Source organism: Cydia fagiglandana, chromosome 27 (assembly GCF_963556715.1).
Source record: "Cydia fagiglandana chromosome 27, ilCydFagi1.1, whole genome shotgun sequence".
Taxonomy (NCBI): domain Eukaryota; kingdom Metazoa; phylum Arthropoda; class Insecta; order Lepidoptera; family Tortricidae; genus Cydia; species Cydia fagiglandana.
Genome location: NC_085958.1, coordinates 2,779,125 through 2,796,665, shown reverse-complemented (window position 1 = coordinate 2,796,665; position 17,541 = coordinate 2,779,125). Strand labels below are relative to the sequence as shown.

General features: G+C 34.0%; 1 protein-coding gene and 1 long non-coding RNA gene across 3 annotated transcripts in view; one reads left to right on the top strand and one right to left on the bottom strand.

Moving 5' to 3' along the window:
- The window catches only part of LOC134677977 (uncharacterized), a 386,613-nt gene that overhangs the window by 320,002 nt on the left and 49,070 nt on the right, over positions 1–17,541 (bottom strand). The gene's annotated exons all lie outside the window — the stretch shown is intronic.
- Positions 8,568–10,536, top strand: LOC134677835 (uncharacterized). Of its 2 annotated transcripts, XR_010100110.1 has the most exons (5): positions 8,568–8,693; positions 8,784–8,935; positions 9,050–9,146; positions 9,291–9,598; positions 9,959–10,536. It is a non-coding gene; the product is annotated as an uncharacterized LOC134677835 (long non-coding RNA). The 2 variants fall into 2 exon arrangements; XR_010100109.1 differs by having other exon boundaries at positions 9,050–9,598.

Genomic DNA, 17,541 nt, shown 5'->3' with positions numbered 1-17,541 from the left:
TCGGGGACATCAAATTTACAAAAAGAAAGTGTTACATTTCACATGTAATATTTTTTTTTACATATCATACGTTAAATTACATTTCAATACAATTATTATATTTTAGTCTCAAGTAATTGTTGGATTTATCGATTTTGCTCGCTCAGTACAAATTGCGGATCGGTCGAGCGACAAATCCGACTTCTCGTCTCTCAGAATACAATGACATACTTCAACAAAAATGTGTTAGTGTGCGTGTTGTGACACTAGTCACTCGTCCGTACACAAAAAGAGATCGAGGTTTGCAAGATTTGTCTTTGACGTGTGTCATTTTCTATGTATTTGTGTCGTCATTACAGATTGGATTTTGTATGTAAGTGTGTGAGAAATGCGACTGTGTGCACCTTTCCCCCCGCGAAAAATGGCAGAAAGATTTGTACGGCGAGATATCGCTTGGGCCCCTCCCTTCCGACGTGTCGGAAGCCGGTGTTGCTCGAAGCCTCACGATGTTATCCTTCACCGAAAAGCGATACCTATAGTAAAAATAAAATACTGATGCAATTCATTTATTAAACAGCAAAATAAAATGATGAATTTGACATATTTTTTCCTCAAACAAAATTTAATTCACAAAAACATAAATACCCGTAACAAGATATGCCGATGTTGACGCCATATTGAATTTGCGATAATGCGGCGAACGATTATTTATGTCACAACACTTCATGTGAAAAGTAAAATACAGTCGAGACTTTTGTAACAGGGATAAATACTCGCGTATTTTGGGGTTTTCAGAAAAAAATAGTACCACATAATTTTTTTGGAAAAACCATCAACTTTTGGGTTATGTAGACTCAGAATCACGAGTACTACTGAATGAGACTAAGAAAAAAAGTGTCCCCAGATTTTCATACAAATTTTGGGTGTCAGTTTTGTAACGGCCCATCAGTGGCGGCGCGCCCATAAAAGCCGATTCTCACCGGCTTGCCGGTTTTTGGACGTTTGAGCAGAGTTGTAAAGGAAATATGTAAGCCAAATTAGCCCCGGCTTGCCTATGGATATGTTTGACGCGCCGCCACTGCGGCCCATACAAATTGTATAAGAAAATGCGTTACAAAACTGTAATTTTTTTGAGACACTTTTTTTTTAAATCGATACTCCTCGTCATTTTAAGTAGAAGTAGGTAGGTAACCAAATTTGACGGAATTATGAAAAAAAGTAAATAATTAAAAATTAAAATGAAATGGTACACTTTTAGGTGGAAATGCCCACTCTATTTCTACTAGAAACCCATTCACACTCCTTTTTAGGGTTCTGTACCTCAAAAGGAAAAAACGGAACCCTTATAGGATCACTCGTGCGCCTGTCTGTCTGTCCGTCTGTCACAGCCTATTTTCTCGGAAACTACTGGGCCAATTAAGTTGAAATTTGGTACACATATGTAAATTGGACCCGGGTATGTCTAGTTAAACTACGTCCAAGACCAACGGTGGACGGGCAGCAGCGTCCCTCAAATTCGGTGTACTCGACTGCGATCGTCAACCCGCCTGCCAAGCGTGGCGATTGGCATTCACTCCCCAAAGGGGGAGGCCTATGTTCAGCAGTGGACGTCTTATGGCTGAGATGATGATGAGATGATGATATGTAAATTAGTGACCCAAAGATGGACATATTTTTTTTATAATTTTAAAATACATAGGTTCGAAGTTATTTAAGAAAATAGCCAAAAAATGACCATCCCCCCCCCCTTTATCACCGAAACTACTGGGTCTAAAATTTTGAAAAAAATACACAAAATAGTTCTTTACGTATAGATGACAGGAAAACCTATTAGAAATGTGCGGAACCCTTGGAACGCGAGTACGATTCGCACTTGGCCGGTTTTTAAGTTAACTCCACACTGTTAAAAATTATGTAATTTTACATGCAAAAAAATTACATAATCCTGTAAAATTCCCGAAAAATCTGGGAAATTTACGGAAAAATATGACATTTTACGTAATTCTCGTAAATTTTTCATTTTTTCGGTAAAATCAATAATTTTTATGTAGTTTTACATAAAATTTATGTAATAATCACTAAGCCATGAATATTTACATAAAATCTGTAAAATTACATGGAATGTTCGGGATAAATACATTTTGGTATGTATTTTTTACGATTGAAGAGGGAATTTTACTTAGAAATCTCGCAATATTACCTATTTTCGTGAAAAATAAATTTTTATGTAAATTGACTTACGTCTTATGTAATATTCCGTAAGATATCAGTAAAATTACAAAAAAACATTATGAAATTTCCCAACATTTCTTTAATTTTACATATATTCTGTTCAATTTACTGTTTAAATGGTCTTTTTACATAACATATATGTAATAATCACTAAGAGATGGAAGTTTACATAACATCTGTAAAATTACATGGAATGTTTGGGACAAATACTTTTTTTTATGTGTTTTTAACAATTAAAAAGAGAATTTTACATAAACATCTCGTAATTTTACAAATTTTTTTTCAAATTACATATTTGTGTAAATTTACTTACGTGTAATGTAATATTCGGAATAATGTCAGGAAAATTACAAACAATAATATAAAATTTCCAAAAAATTCTTTAATTTTACATATTTTCTGTAAATTTACTGTTTAAATGTGTCGCTTTACATAATAAATATATAATAATCACTAAGAGATAGAAGTTTACATAAAATCTGTAAAATTACATGGAATGTTTGGGACAAATACATTTTTTTATGTGTTTATATCAATTAAAATGGGTATTTTACATAAAAATCTCATAATTTTACCTAATTTTGTGAAAATTACATTTTTGTGTAAAGTTACTCACGTCTTATGTAAAATTCCAAAAAATGTCATTAAAATCACAAAAAACATTATGAAGTTTCCCAACATTTCTTCATTTTACATATATATTCTGTAGAAATTACTGTTTAAATGGTATTTTTACATAATAAATATGTAATAATTACTAAGAGATGAACGTTTACATAAAATCTGTAAAATTACATGGAACTTTTGGGACAAATACTTTTTTAATGTGTTTTTAACAATTAAATCGGGAATTTGACATAAAAATCTCGTAATTTTACCATTTTTTATTGAGAAACACATTTTTATTACAATTTACTTACTTCTTATGTAATATTCCGAAAAATATCAGAAAAATTACAAAAAACATAATGAAATTTCCCAACATTTTTTTAATTTTATAAATTTTCTGTAAACTTCCTGTTCAAATGGGTCTTTTTACACGATACATATGTAATAGTCACTAAGAAATGCCCGTTTACATAAATATCTGTAATACTACACTTGATTTTTAACAATTGGAACGGGTATTTTACATAAAAATCTCGCAAATTTATTATTTCTTTTGAAAAATACATTTTTATGTAAATTTACTTAAGTCTTATGTAATATTCCGAAACATGTCAGTAATATTACAAACAATATAATGAAATTTACCAATATCTTCTTAATGGTATACCTACATATTTTCTGTAAATTTACTGGTAAAATAAATAAATAATATATAGGACAATTTTACACAAATTAACCTAGTCCCACAGTAAGCTCAATAAGGATTGTGTTGTGGGCACTTTAGGTATAAATGTATAATCGATACATTCTTGAATACATAGGCAACATCCATAACTCCTGATGAACAAATATATTACGTGATAATAGACACACAAATAAATGCTCTGACCAGGATGCAAACCCGGGACGTCCTGCTTTATAGGCAGGGTCACTATCAACTAATAGGCTAAGGAGGCCGTGAATATGTTTTTTTTTTACATATTCAATATGTATTGTATAGTAATCACTAAGACAATGGACTTTTACATAAAATCTGTAAAATTACATGGAATGTCAGGGACAAAAATAATTTTATTATCTACGTATTTTTCTATATTATATAAAGCTGCAATACGACTGACTGATGACACAATTGTTCTCCCAGAAGGAGGTTCGTGGTGTGTTAGACTTTGACAGTTTCATATAGAGGGCGGTCTCGTGATCTCCAGAAAATTCCGACTTTTGGTCTACCGCTTCCGGTCAGAAAAATGTTGGACGGGCCGGCCAAACGGTCAGACCTAGGTGGTGCTCGACCAAATGTCATAGAGGGACCCTGGCAGTTTTTAACGCGGCGCTGAGCTTCGAAACCCAGCGCTGCCGTGTCACGCGCATCTCATGTAACTTTAAAAGTCGAGTTTCGAGATAATTACGTTTAAAGTTTTAAAGATTCAAATGCTGTTATCGTTGACGGTTCGTCGTAATTTTTTTATTTTATCTAATCTACATGTAGGAAATATGGTCACAGACTGGGCCCTTTAATTTTTGTTTCGCATAATTGAATAGTTTTCATTTTATTCGAATTAAATGTTTCCGCATGATCAACTCTTCCATACTATAGTGGTCACACGAAGTCATGTAAGTCAAGTTACATGACATTCGCGTGATCAGACGTGACACGTATTACTATAGGAATATTGTTGTCGTATAAATCAAGCGCTCGGCCAGTCATGCCTAACTCCGGTAACTTAAGAAACGATGTTGATATTTTGGTTGTGTCAGTCATACAACTTAAGTTAACTGAGTTGTGCCTGACGCCATCGGCAAAAAAATGAAGTTACATGAGTTAGCCATATGCTTTTCTCAGTAAATAATGAAGATTTTCAAAATTTTCTTATAGAAGATATATATTTAATGGTTTTTAAGACGATTTAGACTGGTTATTCGTAACTCATGTAACTCGAGTTAACGGAGTTAGGCGTGACACGGCAGAGCGAAGGTCGAAGGCCGAGCTCCGCGTAGGGCCGAAGGCCCGGAGCGTCCTTTTCGATTTCCCAAACACGCGAGGCCGAAGGCCGAGCTGCAGGAATGAAGTGCTCGCAAGCGGATCTTTTTGTTCTAGCAAAAGTACAACTTTATTTCTTTTTCCCTTTGGAAAACAAACTACTACACAATTACAACAGCAACAACAACATTACCAACAACAACACATCAACAACAGCACCAACAGCAAACAACACGCGTACCGCGGGGAACTTTACATAAAAGTGTCGTGATTTTACCTACTTTCGTGAATTTTTTTTTATGTAAATTTACTTATCTATTATGTAATATTCAGAAAAATGCCAGTAAAATTAAAAACAATACAATGAAATTTTCCAATATTTCTTTAATTTTCTGCAAATTTACTATTTCAATGTGTGTCTTTACATTACATTTTTATTTACATATTTTATTTCAAACAAGTTAAACAGCATAAAAGTAAAAATACCAAACTACTACTTAACTAACTTAGCGCCACTTGCACCGTCCCACTAATCCGAGGTTAACCGGTTAAACCGTTAATCCAGTGTCAAATTGTACTGGTAACCAAGGTAACTCCAGATTTAACCGGTTAACCCCGGGTTAGTGGAATGGTGCAAGGGGCCCTTAGGGTGGTATTCCACCTGTCAAATTTGCATTCAATTTCTTTGTCCAATGTCAGTGCATCTCACTCTCTCATTATTAAGTGTGAGTGATAACAATAAATAAGTACTGTGTGTTTATAACTTTTTTTTATTATTTTGTAAGTGTTTTTATATTTTACTTTTATATTCATATTATAATTAACCTAACTTAAGAAGAAAAATAAATAAAGAGAATAAGTACTAAAAAGTACGGAACCCTCGGTGGGCGAGTCCCACTCGCACTTGTCCGGTTTTTTTCACATTTATGAATTCCTAGCTCTTGCCCGCGAGTTCGTCTGGTAACATACGAGTACCCATTAAGGGTGACTCACGTTAGACCGGGCCGTGCCCGGGCCGGAGCTTCCGGCGCATCGTTTTCTATGGAATGCATCCCGTGTTCGCCTGTCATGTCATAGAAACGTACCTAAGCGCCGGAAGCTCCGGCCCGGATGCGGCCCGGTCTAACGTGAGCGTGAGTTATCCTTTACCTACATACATAGAATAGAACACAAACTACTTAATGCCTAATGGTAACATTCCATTTCTAACCGCAGCTGCATTACTGTCAATTTTACTATGGAAATTGACAATGACAGCGACGCGTTCAGTACCGGTAGTGCAGCTGCGGTTAGAAATGGAATGTTACCATAAAGCTGCTAACAGTGCTAACACATTACCGCACCGCACCAAGGACATTGTCAAGGTTGTTGTCAAGGTCTTACTTATGGGTGCGTCGCAATGACCTTGGTGCGGTGCGGTAATGTGTCCAATGATATGTTTGTCCAATGTCATGGCATCTCACTCTCTCTCTCAAGCAAAATGTCAAAAGACAAAACACACATTGGACAAAGAAACAGAAACTGGACAGGTGGAATACCCTAATACAATTCCGTGAACAAGTTTTAACCTGCTGAGAATGCCGCCCGTGCGGTCGAAATTAAGAAGGTACTTAGGTACTTACTTAGTAAGTAGGTACAGTCACCTGCAATAATATGTTACTCTTCAAAGGCCGCAAAAATATCTGACACGACCTTATCTGTAGAGCCATACGAGCGTGTCACATATTATTGCGGCCTTCGAAGAGTAACATATTATTGCAGGTGACTGTACTTACCTAATTAATTTTAGGCAAAATCGGTTTGTGCTCACACCACATCGTTACTACTAATACCTACTTAAAGATAAATAGATTCATTCATATTATGTAAAGATAGAAATACTTAGTTACTTAATACGAAATCTACATACATATCTAGGTAGGTACCTATTTATTTGGGTTCGTCTTTGACGTCTCTAAAAATAAATATGTCAAATATTCATATCAGACATAGGCATTTTTGAGAAAATTTTACAAGAATAGAATAACTTACAAAAAATGTATGTGGTTTGACAGTTCTTATGTCAAAGCGAGGTAAAGTCGCTAATTCGCCACCCCCACCTGGCGGGATAAAAAGTTAGTTTTCCTCCCAATTAATTTTTAAGTAAATATGGGATAGGGTAAAATGCCCCAATTAGAAAAAAGGTAATCGATCATGACGTCTCTTTTTATTAAAAAATTAAGTCACAGCAAATATGTTACAAAAAATTATTAACTACATGTAATTAAAAACTACATAAAGCTACAACTAACTACAATATAAACTAAAATTATAAATAAAAACCTGGCTCCAGCTCTGTGCCTTTGGGCAGGGTGCCAAGAAGGCTGGCGGCATTGCCGCGCTGTCCAATTGTATTTTTCCACAGTTTTGTCTTTTCTGGTTCCACTAGGTACGGCCAGGGTTCAGCATCAGCTCAGCTCTATGTATACTAATACCTTCTCCCGAATGTAACAAACACTTTTCTGAAAACCACATCAAAATCGGTTCAGCTAAACGCGAGATAATCGCGGACAAATACACCGTGTAACATGAGGAAACCGAAATATTTTAAACCGAATAATTTTAACTGCGTATTCCTGATCATATTTAGAGACAAAAATGTCCTATAAACTTTTTTGAAATTCGCCTAGTTTCAGAGATAATATTAATTAAAAAAAAACAAGTTTTTATTGTTACACAGTGTAAAAGACCTTTTTGATGGTGATGTTGCTGCTATGGGACGTAGTCTAAAATATCCTTCTTGATAGATATCAAAAAGTGACAAGTAACGCTTTGCAAAAAGTAGGTTTTACGAAAAAAAAATGTAAAAATCAATTTTAAGTGAAAAGTTTACCAATCAACATCAAATAACATTTATTTTTATGTACATGTACATTCAAGAAATTGAAAAAACAAAACAACAACAAAAATTTTTTTTTTGGTGAAGTATACCTAAACTCATCTTACATTTTTTCTTTCTTTTGACCTCAGAAATGCGTGGTTAAAGCTATTCGGTTTCCTCATATTACACCGTGTATACTTACAAACATTCCGTGTAGTTTTGGACATATTATAAAAGTTATTCAACGATTAATGCAGGTGGCTGGTAATAGGGCACTTTACCCTATGATAATAAATCTTCCTCGCGCTATCCCAGCTTTTTGCCACAGCTCATGGGAGCCTGGGAACTGCTTGGCAACTAATCCCGGGAATTGGCGTAGGCACTAGTTTTTACAGAAGCGACTGCCATCTGACCTTCTAACCCAGAGGGGAAACTAGGAAACTTGTTGGAATTAGTCCGGTTTCCTCACCATGTTTTCCTCTTCACCGAAAAGCGATTGGTAAATATCAAATGATACCTATTTCGTACATAAATTCTTTTCAACTTTACCGTATGATAAGCTCCAAAAAGAAATTAGAAAACTAAGGGATTCAGATAGGTCATTCATTGGCTCCAGGGAACCCCTTAATGTGAATTACAGCATCAAAGTTGGAAGCAACAAAACTTACGATGTTATTTATATGTACCAATGTCAGCAATTATTGGTAAAATTGTGTACCTAATTATTAATTTCGAAAAATAAACTATAAATCTTCAAATATGAATTCATATCCGTTAGCACTCGCGGATTGGACGAATTTTGTGCGGCACTAGCACACACCCAATCACGGATCAATATTATAACGCGCGCCAATGGCGCGCGAGCTACATGGATCACGCGATCGCTAGTCAGGCGCACCCCCCCCGTAGCTGCGCTGTGCGCTGCGCAGTTCATGAGTTCACATCAAAATGGCGCTCGCTCACTCGCTGTGCGTAGAACGTAGTACTTGTGTAAACGTGTAAATAAATTGGAGATAGCATACAAGAAAACAGGTAAATATAAGTATTAGATATACCTTTACTTTCTTGCATCGAATATCTAGTGAAATCTGCATTAGACCTCAAAACGTTATGTACTTCCAGAAAGGGTTCGCGGTTCACCTTTTTTGTAACGGTTTCCTCGGCGTCCTTTACAAAGTCCAGTTGATATCGTGTCCTGTCCACGTCCAGGGTGGATCAGACCTGATCTACAAAATCTTGGAGCAGCCGCTTTCGTCGTATGCCATTAAAAAAATGTAAGTATTTATTAGCTAAGTACATCTAAATTTAAAACGATATTAGTACATGCTTGATTGTGTAGGTTAATTAAATAGTCACCAACACTAATAAATTGTGTTATTCTCTTACAGTAAAACATGCCCGTTATTAAAATTTGGTCAGTAGACCAAACAATCAAGAAAGCTGTTCCAATAATGGACCCAACTTTAAAAAATATCATTGAAAAAGGTGAGTAAATCTAAATTAATTTGACTTTTCGTAATGAAATATTTTTTGTGTAATTGTAGAATGTAGTGTATTGTAGAATAGACTATAATTGGATACCTACTGTTAAGCATTAATGTGCTGACTCAAACCACATTTATTTTGCAGTATGATGTCAATTTAAAAATTTGACGCTTGAAGTTGACAAGATAGAGCTGATGCTGAACCCTGGCTGTACCTAGTGGAACTCAGGTTTGGTGCAACATAGGCCCACGCTATTTTGATCATCCGTCACATAGAGGGAGAGCAATACCCAAGATATAATTCATAATCCATTTTCTTCCAGATGAGGTACCATCCTAAATATAGTAGTTCCATTTACTAATCTTATTAACTTTTTCTTTTCCAGGAACCATTAACCAGGGTTCAAGTTGCAGAGCTATCCGAAATAGCTGCGCCTAACATTGTATTTTTAGGTGAGACTTAATTATTATTACAATGATAAAATGCCTTACCTGCGAAGCATAACACTGTATGTTTCATATAATTTATAATTAATCATAATATAATCTATATGAAACATACAGTGTTAAAACGTAAATGTATTGAATAAACCTGTGGCCCTAGTGAAAAAGGGTACAAGTGTCGCGCAGCTTAGTTGTAAAAGGGGCATGGAACTTACACCCTTTTAAAACTGCGCTGCCCGAGACTTGTACCCTTACTCACTAGTAGTGCCACTTAACGTAATACGATAAATTATCTTATTTGAGGAGGAAGTATTAAATTTGGGGGCCTATTATATTACCTGTTTTAACCATTATGTTTTTTGTCCACAGATAATGAAAATATAATTATATTACTTGCTGGTAGAAAAAACGATTGTTAGCGAAACAGATTCTGCCTACGTCGTTACAACTATTGATGGCGGCTTACTGCAACTTGAATATGGAATATCCAGTGGACTGTCAAAACACATTAGAATTTATACAAAGGTATATTTTTATTAAAATAAATCCTAAAGAAGGAAGTCATAAGTAATAGTTTTTGATTTTTAAAAAGCGTTTTTCAATTAAAAGACATGTCAAGATCGCTTAACTTCTTGCAAGTTCTTTCTAATGCTAAAAAAACTAACTATAATTAATGTCAGTAACAAACATTTTCAGACAATTCGTTACTTGAAATGGTATAGGTTTCACGCATTAGATTCACATAGGCCTTATTAACCGAAACTTTTATAAGACTAATTCATAAGAAGTACTTATGTACATAAGATATAATTTATAGTGTCGTATATGTCTTCTACTTTTTGTACTCTCTCACAGAATAAATAATAATAATATGCACGTAGACGTGTATATACGCGTGTGCTCTATAATTTGAGTGTGTGAAATTCAATAAATTTATTTCTTTGTAATTTTGTTTTTTATTAAATAACCTCCAAACTAGAGATGCACCGGATATCCGGTTACTATCCGGTATCCGGCCTATCCGGCCATTATTTTACTATCCGGCCGGATACCGGATAGTGACCTTCTATCCGGCCGGATACCGGATAGTAACATTCTTTGATTTTGGAGTAAACAAATTGGATTTAAGAAACAGACACGGTCATAATCGTACTTGTTTATTATTTTAAAACAATTTAATCATTCCACTGACTTGCACGCGCACTCATTTCAAACTTAGAAATGAGTCCGCGCGAACGTTTACTAGGAAACAGGTCAAACCTGCAGAATGCGCACTTGAAAAACCGAAATGTAGGTATAGTTCCGCCGGCCGAATATCCGGTGGCCGGATACCGGATATTCGGCCAGTGTCCAGGCCGGATATTCGGTATCCGGTATCCGGCCAAACAACTATCCGTTGCATCTCTACTCCAAACTGTAAATTGCTTGTTGTTTGTATATTATGACTGATAAAATTAGTTCGTTTTACATGTTATTAGGCGATATTTCCTAAAGAATTCAATACAAATTTTGTACATTTACATGCTATCGATAATTCTCAGGATTTTGCTATTAGCAAGTTGGTATTTGTTTTCTTATGTACTTTAATAAATGCAGTCTGCAGACAGGCTGCATTAATTAAAATACATAAGAAAAAAAACTAACGAATGGTTAATAACTAAATCCGGAGAATTACCGTAAATGTACAGAATTTGTATTGAATTTTACAGAAAAATATCCCCTAATAACATGAAATATTACCTAATTTTACAGGTAATAATACACAAACAACAAGTAATTTTACCTTGCCCATATTTAAAATCACAGTTTTCTTATGTAAAAATACATAAATTGTATCAGTAATATTACCGAATAAAATGGAAAAATACTTAAAAATCATTAAAAATACATAAAGTTTGTGGTAAAATCACATACGCAAACTGTAATAAAACACAATAATTTTGTAATATTACTGAATAAAAAGTAAATATACTTAAAAAAACATTAATAATAAATAAAGTTTGTGTAATTTTACAGACGAAATCTGTAACAAAATACATAATAATTCGGTAATATTCCCGAATAAAAAGGAAAAATACTTAAAAAAATCATTAATAATACATGTACTTTGTGTAAATTCACATACGAAATCTGTAATAAAACACATATTACTTCTGTGATATTACCAAATACAATGTAAATATACATAAAGTATCATTAATAATACAAAAACTTAATGTATTTTTACATACGAAATCTGTAACAAAACACATAATAATTGTGTAATGTTACCGAATAAAAAGTAAAAATACTCAATAAACATTAATAATACATTAAGTTGGTGTAATTTCACACATGAAATCTGTAACAAAATACATAATAATTCGGTAATATTACTGAATAAAATGTAATCATACATAAAAATCATTACTAATACACAAACTTTATGTATTTATACATACGAAATTTGTAACAAAACATACAATTACCCTGTAATATTACCGAAAAAAATGTAAAAGTACGTAAGTGAAATTTTACGGATATGTAAAATTACATAAATGAGATTTTACAGATTATGTAAAATTACATAAGTGAGATTTTTACATATCTGACAGTATGATTATGTAAAATTACATAAATGTAATTTTACATAACCGTCAATTTGTTTGATTATGTAAAATTACATAAATGTAAAATTACATAATAATGAAATCAGGTCGATATGTAAAATTACATACGCCTTGTAAAATTACATAATTATGTAAAAATACAGAAAAGTTAGGGCAACGAAAGTTGCCCTAAAATTATGTAAAATTCCCTGAATATTTTTAACAGTGCAGGTAAACAGTTAAACACGCTGTTTTGGTGCCCTCATTAATTATAAGCTGACACGACCTTGTAAATAAATTTCATAATACATAAATTTACATGTCAGTGAACCTTTGTAAAACACGACTAAACCAGTAGTACGTTAAAATTGCGTGACATCGCGTTCAAGTTAACCTCTCGTCCAGAGACCTATAAAAAGGTCCCCTGTTCCATTCTAATTTGAACTTTGTGTTGACAAAATAGAATTTCTTTTTGCTTGGCAAAGTTTGACGGATGGGCGGCGAGAGGTAAAAGCGCCATTAAATCTATAATGTCTTATGATAAAGATTTAATAATTTTACGGTATTTTACGGTTAAGTTTAGGTTTAGACTCATTTGTTTTTAGTCACTCGCGCGACATGAACAACAACAACAAAAAACAACAACAAGTGAGTCTAAAAACCAATACTTAAACTCAATTCAATTCAATATATTTACTTCAGACAGCATAGGTCCATTAAAATTGTTAGTATTACAAGTACTTAGGTACTTACATTTAGGAGTTAGTGCCTACATGCTAAAAATACATTAAAATAATTAATAAATATAGTAACACCAGTCATGGGACATTTAAGAGGAAATTTGGAGTATTTATGATATTTCCCTTATACATGTAAATGGTCTACCGCTTAGCGTGTTAAAAGATGAAAGTCCTATCCGTCTTTCATGTTTTAGGCGTGTTGTATCAAAGATACTGCAATTAGTTCCCACATATTTAACAAATTAAAACTATGCGTTTTTTCTCCAGTCATGGACATCAAAGCTCCAGTAATGGGCCCCCGGTAATGGACGTGGATCCAGTAATGGGCCCCCTATAATGGACATTGCTCTATCAGTATAAAATATTGAAATGGGGAATAAGTTACGACAAAAAAACAATTTTTGGTATAAGCTTTTATCGCTGAATGTATTTTTCTTTCCACAGCCAATTATTATTGTATTATTGTAGATCCATCGAGACAATTCTGATATACCCAAACACAATTAGTTAGGGTTTATTGCGATAAAGTTCCCATGGCCACCTCCTGTCTCCATCATCAGATTAGGTCCACGTTATCATAATATTACATTATCATCCGATTTGCATAGTTAATTACGTACTTACACAAAATTTCAACTGAATCGGAAATCGAAAAGTGGCTCAAATTCAGCTACCAAGATTGGACCCACACTAACTAACAGGGCAAGTTAAATAAAAGTTTGGAAAAACGATATTAATTTATCCGAAGTCCGAGAATACCTTCTGATTGACATATTTCGTAACTACATTTTACTTCTGTATTGTTTAAACATGAAATTATGGCATGGCAAGCATCATTCTGTCAATTGTCCCATCATAGGAGGTACGCAGTTTTACAGCTCCTATAATGGGATTGGGCCAAATACCACTATTTTTTTACATCTGTGGAGTCACAACATAGGTGTGTTGTATACCTTATCTCATGGTAAATGCAATTAACAAAACACATTCTAGTTTTTATCAAGTATTAATTAATTAAAATTTAATAAATTAACTCACCTTTCTTAGCGAAGTTGTTAAGAATTCGTAGTGGTATTTTTTTTCAGTGACACGACAACTTTTGGGTTGACGCCAATTTATTAAAAAGCAACCAAATTTAATGAAACTTCAAACTGAAACAGCTCTAGGACTCTTATTTATGATAATATACAGCCAGTGTTTATAAACTACTTTTAGATACTTATTTTAGAGGAATTATGTTTTTTTGTCCCATTACTGGTTCCACGTCCATTATAGGGTATACTACTATATATTATAATATCCTCGACAATACGGCTAGACTTAGATTAAACCCTAACTAACTTTAAATTAAATTTAACCGCAAAATGCCCTGTGGCCTTCAATTATTTAACTTAAGGCGCATACACCGTTTTTATTTTATATACCTCGTTTTTTTTTAGCATTAGAAAAAAGGTAAACAATCTTGATGTGTCTTTTAATTGAAAAACACATTTTAAAAATATGTTACGGCAAATATGTAACAATTATGAATCTAATACGATCATTTATATTCTTCTGCTTTCATAAGTAATAGTTTTTGGTATTTAAAAAGCGTTTTTCAATTAAAAGACATGTCAAGATCGCTTACCTTCTGGCAACTTCTTTCTAATGAAAACAAGTGCGAGTCGGACTCGCGCACGAAGGGTTCCGTACCATAATGCAAAAAAAAAAAACATAAAGCAAAAAAAAAACGGTCACCCATCCAGTACTGACCACTCCCGACGTTGCTTAACTTTGGTCAAAAACGTTCACGTTTGTTGTATGGGAGCCCCATTTAAATCTTTATTTTATTCTGTTTTTAGTATTTGTTGTTATAGCGGCAACAGAAATACATCATCTGTGAAAATTTCAACTGTCTTGCTATCACGGTTCGTGAGATACAGCCTGGTGACAGACGGACGGACGGACGGACAGCGAAGTCTTAGTCTTAGTCCCGTTTTACCCTTTGGGTACGGGACCCTAAAAAACGAACTATAGTAAGGTTTATTTTTTTATTGCTGAAAAAGCGTCGCGTGAGACAGTTTGTAATCTTTCCGCTTCGTTTGAACAAACGTAATGACAAAAGACATTTTCCTAACTTTAAACAAATGTATTTAGCCGTGACCTTGGCGTGTAATGAATTATGAGAATGTCAGAAAAAATACGTAATTTTGTACTATCTATTTTAAGGAACCGATTATATTGCCATTTATTGTACGTATACAGGGTGTCCCAGAATTCGACGTCAAGCCGTAAACGGATGATAGACCAAGTCATAACATTTATCATAAAAATACAAAAAAAAATCCAACTCATGTTCTTTAAAAATTATAAGTAGTCACTTTAAAAATTCACTAAAAAATCCACACCCTGTAATTATTCAAGATTACACAATAATAAAAAAATTAGAATAAATTATAGAATTTGTAGTAACAAGAGTTAAAGAACCATTACAGGGTGTGAATTTTTTAGTGAATTTTTAAAGTGACCATAATTTTTAAAAAACATGAGTTGGATTTTTTTTTGTATTTTTATGATAACTGTTATGACTTGGTCTATCATCCGTTTACGGCTTGACGTCGATTTCTGGGACACCCTGTATATACCTTGCATTGGTATAACCTTGAAACCAGGGTAATTTTGAAAATCGCTAATAACTACTCAATCAGCCGGCGTATTATGGATAGCTTTATCCATCTTTATCCACGTGATAAAATAACTGCCACTTTTTAACACCGTGGGATAGAAAGTGACGGACACCGTTTTATCACGCTGTCACGTTGACAAGAACGACCATCATATATGTACAGGAGTAACATAACACCATTCGAGAAACAGGTGTTTATTTATTACTATTTAGCTGAAAAGCATGCTTAAAACGTTACATATAAAACTAACGTTTCCTTTTAATAGTCACCACTTAGTCGCTGGCAACACTTTATTTTTAAAACAGAAAATTAAAAAGCACCAAACGTCAAACCCCATATTTAAGCCCTAATAGCCGAAACGTGCCTCCTTGCTTTTCAAATATAGAATGTTCAAAATGGCGGATTCCACAAATCCCCGCCTTATCCCGCGGCGCGCAGTTAGCGCCATCTGTCATCGAGTTTGACAGTTGACAGTGAGACGATTTAAAAATAGAACGTTTCCGAAGATTGTGAATGAGTTTGGGGAAGTTTTTTTTTGTTTATCAAATTGCTTTAATGGAAGGAATTACGGCAATAAGCCAAGGCTGACGTGGACAAGTTTATTGTTAATTCTATAGGAATTTTGGGAGGAAATTGATGTTGGCGGCTCGAGTGTGGTATGCTTAACATTAGTATTTAGTACCTATAAAAATTCTGTTCATACAATGTTATGTTCTGGCCGAAGATTGCTTTTTACGAGTATCTGCCGTATTCGAACTTCTAGATATTCACAAGAGACGACACGTACTAGATCCATTCTAGATACGTTATAGTTTAGATATCAACTAGTTCTCTTTTGCAGCGCAATTCGGTCAATCAATGCCACTTTTACGTTAGATAGAGTAAGATATCTATTAGATGTGAATTGGATCTCTAAGTCATATCCTGTGGAAATCGGCCATATATCGTTATCGTATCTTGGTGATGTCTAAAAGATATCTAATAGATGTCTATTTCTAAATCCGAATCGGACCCTATATCGTAGGTTTTAAGTACAGCCACGGACTTAAATTGATGAGCCATTGAGGGTTCAAGGTAATTTGGTTGTCAATTTTGACAGTATGAAATGTACAATGTAAAACCCTAAATGACTCAATATTCCCTGTAACTTTTAGAAGAGAATATGTGGATTCAGTCAATGAGGAATGTTACGAATACATGAATATACGAAAACAGCCGAAACAGTGTCCCCGAGATAATATTTTGATAACCATATGTCTATGAATATGTACATAGGTAATGAACTATATAATTACACGTGTGGACATATCATTATCACGGACTAAATGTCCCGAGGCGTCTTAATATTCATGTAAATCAGGGACCGAATACCGGTATTTTCATACAAAATAACCGGTATTCAATTTCGGTATCTTGGTTGTTTATGTATATTTGAACTTAATTTAGCTAATCTGATCAATCATTATACTATATACTATTCTAAAATATTAAAGAAATATTGTGAAAGCTATTGAGATATTTAGATTTTTAGTTATAACGGTTACAGTCCCTGATGTAAATACCTTTATTCTGGATGAATATTAGCTCGCAAGTTATGTTTAAGAGTCCCTTTTTCCTCTCTTGATAAGAGTTAGACCTAGAAAAGTCTGCAGCGATTTTGATAGCCAACGCAGTGCAAGTGTTATTTATAATTTCAACTGCCTAGCTATCACGGTTCATGAGATATAGCCTGGTGACAGACAGACAGGCAGACGGACATCGGAGTCTTAGTAACAGAGTCCCGTTTTTACCCTTTCAGTACGGAACCTTAAAAAGAAGAAGAAGAAGAAGAAATACATTTATTTTAACGTTACGACATAGTACATGAAAAAAAAAGAAAGGTATGCAGACATAAAAGAGATTAGGACGCTAAAATAGGATCCACATCCAGCAAACTACATATACGTACCTGTAATTGT